The sequence below is a fragment of the Elephantulus edwardii genome, unplaced genomic scaffold (genome assembly GCF_000299155.1).
Source record: "Elephantulus edwardii isolate Elephantulus edwardi_28Jun2011 unplaced genomic scaffold, EleEdw1.0 scaffold00012, whole genome shotgun sequence".
In the NCBI taxonomy this organism is placed as follows: domain Eukaryota; kingdom Metazoa; phylum Chordata; class Mammalia; order Macroscelidea; family Macroscelididae; genus Elephantulus; species Elephantulus edwardii.
In genome coordinates, this window is record NW_006399762.1 from 25,292,012 (window position 1) to 25,295,799 (window position 3,788).

The following is a 3,788-nucleotide window of genomic DNA, read 5'->3' on the forward strand; positions in this document are numbered from 1 at the left end:
AGGACTCAGAGGCCATCCGCAGCCAGTATGCTCACTACTTTGATCTCTCACTGGTCAACAATGGCGTTGATGAAACTCTCCAGAAATTGCAAGAAGCCTTTAACCTGGCATGCAGCTCCCCACAGTGGGTACCTGTCTCCTGGGTGTACTAAGCTTGCAGAATGCAGCAAAACTACTATGTTCTGATCTGCACACAACCATGTCCCACTCCAGAGTCTGGAACTCCATTTCTCTTGCTCTAAGACAAACTGGGTCATTCTACCCAGCTTTACGTGTCAGTGTCCAGCTCTCTGCACTTAACCCTAATTAGATCAGTAGGACCCAGTTGTCTTCAAGCTTCTGAAGGGCTGAAATATTTTCCTCAGATGGGACCCCACTGGTCTAGATTTCAAAAGGATTTTCTTGGGGTCAGGAATACTATATGCCAGTGCTGATCAAATTGTGGGCAGTGGGTAGAAAGCAGTGAACCCTTATCTTCTTACAATCTGTGCTCTTTCACCTTCAGTTACACTAAAATGCCAAAATGATTCCTGTGCAATAGAGAAACCTGCAAAAGCAATAAAAATGTGCTGTATTAAAAAAAAATAAAAAAAAAAATAAAATGGTATCTGAACTTATGCCAAGACACAAAGTGTGCAGGCAGGTAGCAGTTTTCTGTAAACTAAATGTATTCTGTGTCTTAAACTCTAAAGCCCACCATGTGCTTATTAACTCCATTTGATTTCATTATCTCAATTCCTCCTAGAGTGTTTTGTTTGTTTTTCAACTGAGGAATTTGGAACTTAGGAAGGTAATGTAACTATAAGAGGCAATAGTGGTTCTATGTTAGAATTCTATTTCAGGAGACCAGGGTTGATTCCAAATGAATGCACTCCATGTATTAGTTCAAACATCTTCTTCCTGGAGGCTTTGTGTTGTTAGAATGCTAAATAGGTCCCAGGAACACTTTCAGACTAAGACTAGGATGAAAGGCCTGGTGATATACTTCCAAAAATCTTTCATCACAGTAATCTGGACCTCCTACATTTCTATAGCCTGTGACAACAGTCATTCCACTAAGCCCAAACAACTCTTGAGTAATAGAGTCAAGTTCTTTCTCCGTACCTCACCTGTTCTTAGAATTCACCACACTTCAGAATTATTAAGGGTGCTTGCTAAAAGTACATTGCTTGACCCTACTCTACAAAGATCAAATCAATTGGTTTATATCAATACAATTGAGATTGATTAAATTAATCAATTGGTTCAATTGTTTTTCTGCCTAACACCCTCATTATTTGGATGCAGATGGTTCATAAAGAGTTTCCCAATGATGACTAGTTTCCCTTGCATAATGCCTGGATACAGTAGTCACTTAAGGAAAACTTACGCAAGGGAAAGAAACTTACCAAAGGGAAGGAAGAAGAATGGACTTGAACCTGGCTAAAGTAATAATTCACATAATTGTAGCACAGAAGTTAAAATTACTAAGAGACACATCACAGACAGGTATGCGGGATGTGTTTATCTGCCACCACTTCTCTTTGACATCAAAATGTTAAAATGAGACACCGTGGAGGTATAGAATTTAGAAACCAAGAAGGAACAGAACCAGCTGTTGGCCACAGATACGTGGTTATGTTCTTCTCCCAGAGCTACTCAGGTGAGCCTTATCAAGAACAGAAGCATCCATTCCAAGTCAGGTGTCCTGAATTTGAATATGCTTCATTGTTCACATACCTAACTTTGACACCATGAATAAAAACATCCATTGATATGCACCAAATTTCCAAGGGTCAGACTGCAATTCCATCTGGCTTTTTCTGCTCAACTTCACAAATAACTACTCCCAGCAAACAGGATTCCATTCTAAAAGAAAAGGTCACAGCAAAGTTGACAAGAACAAAGTAGATTTGAAAAGTAAATGAGTCTTCTTGCATAGACAGGAGAGAATCACTATAACTTAGATACTGTTGTTTTAAAAAAACCCCAAACTGAAATAACTTTTCTATTTTAGAAAAATATATTCATTTTGGAGCCCCAGTGGCACACAATATTTTATCCGAGCACATTTGTGGCCAATAAAGGAATCTAGACAGTCCCACGGAGTGTGTTCACTGCCAAGGGCAAAACTATAGTGTAATATTGACAAAGGGCCAAGACACATTACAACATCTCTTCCTGCTTCTCCCTCCTCTTAATTCTCTGCGACCTCCACCACTAGCATAAATTGCCTGTCAAACCCAGGGAAGCAGTTGAGCAAGAGCCCAGACATAAAATTTCAATGAACACTTCTTACAGTCAAACCTACCTGGATGCAGCAACTGGCCTAGGATGGAATTTTAATATGTGTTCCTTGAATTAACAAAGGAATTAATGAATGAATGAAAAGGCATAAGAAAAAATGAGATCAAAGGCAACCAAGAAATCAGTGTAAATCAATTCTCATAGCAGGACAAAAAGGCTGAAAGTAAAAACTAAAAGCTTGGCATTGATGCAGAAGTACTGTAGTAGCTACTCCATAAATGATAATTAAATTGAAAATATCTTTTAGAATGCAGACCCAGATGAAGCAAATTTATTCAAAATCCTAGGTCATCTTTCAAAAATTTGTCTAATAGTAAGATTCACTTGCTGGTTTAGAATCCCATCCCCTCCACTTCTTTTTATTTATTTTTCATTTTTATTATTTCTGTGTGTGTATACCGTCAAATTGGATCTGACTGGTACAGGACGAGATTGCCCTTCTTTCACTAGCAGAGCATCTGGTGGATTTGAACCGTGTACCTCTGGGATTGCAGTGCAGTTTCTTGTCACTAGGCCACCAGACCTCCCTTCCACTTCTTTTTCTTAAAAGTACAAATCTACAGATCCTTGCCATGGAGATTCTATTTCAGTAAGGTCTGAAAATCTGTATTGCAAAATTTCTAAATACTCTAAGGGCAAGGTGTTAATAATTTGCTATTTTTTCATTTAATTTAGTGGTGTTTGATCACTTCATTCATTAATTTGCTCATTCAATAAGCATAGAATGAGTTTCTATTGTATATCATGCATAGAGTAAAGCACTAGTTCATAAAGTATAAACAATAAATAAAATGTCTCTGTACATTTTTCCTAGTCTAATAATTCTTCCAAGTTAAATAATATAATATCTATTTTTTAAATTTTTTTAAATTGAGATTTTATTGTACGTTTATAAAGAACTTGGATTTCTATTAATTCACTGTTGCACATTTTTCTCCCTGCCCTCTCTCCCTGCAGTTCACTTTTTTGTTTGGAAAAAAGTTCTTTCATTGTTATACAGTTCCCTCATCCCCACTTCCAGACCACTTTACTATGCAGCTCTTATTCTAGACTCTTGTCATACCAATAGTACCTAATCACATATTCCTTTTATACAGTTCTCTCCCTCATTTGTTTCAATGCCATGTACATTATTTATTCCCTATTTTCTTAGTTTTCCCCTAACCCCCATATCAGTACTGTTTTATAACAGTGGCATTAATGCAATATTTGTCTTTTTGTGACTGAGATATTTCACTCAGCATAATGTCCTCCGAGGTCACCCATTTTGTAGAATAGTTCTCTGTTTTTCAGTACTGCATAATATTACACTGTGTGAATACACGGCACCTTCTCTATCCATTTGTTTTTTGATGGGCACTTGGGTTGTTTACAATTCTTTGCTATTGAGACCAAAGCAGCAATATACATGGATGTGCATATATCTGCTTGGGTGGCAGTTCTGGTTTCTTTAGGGTATATTCCCAGTAGTGGAATTGCTGGGTCAAATGGTATTTCTATTT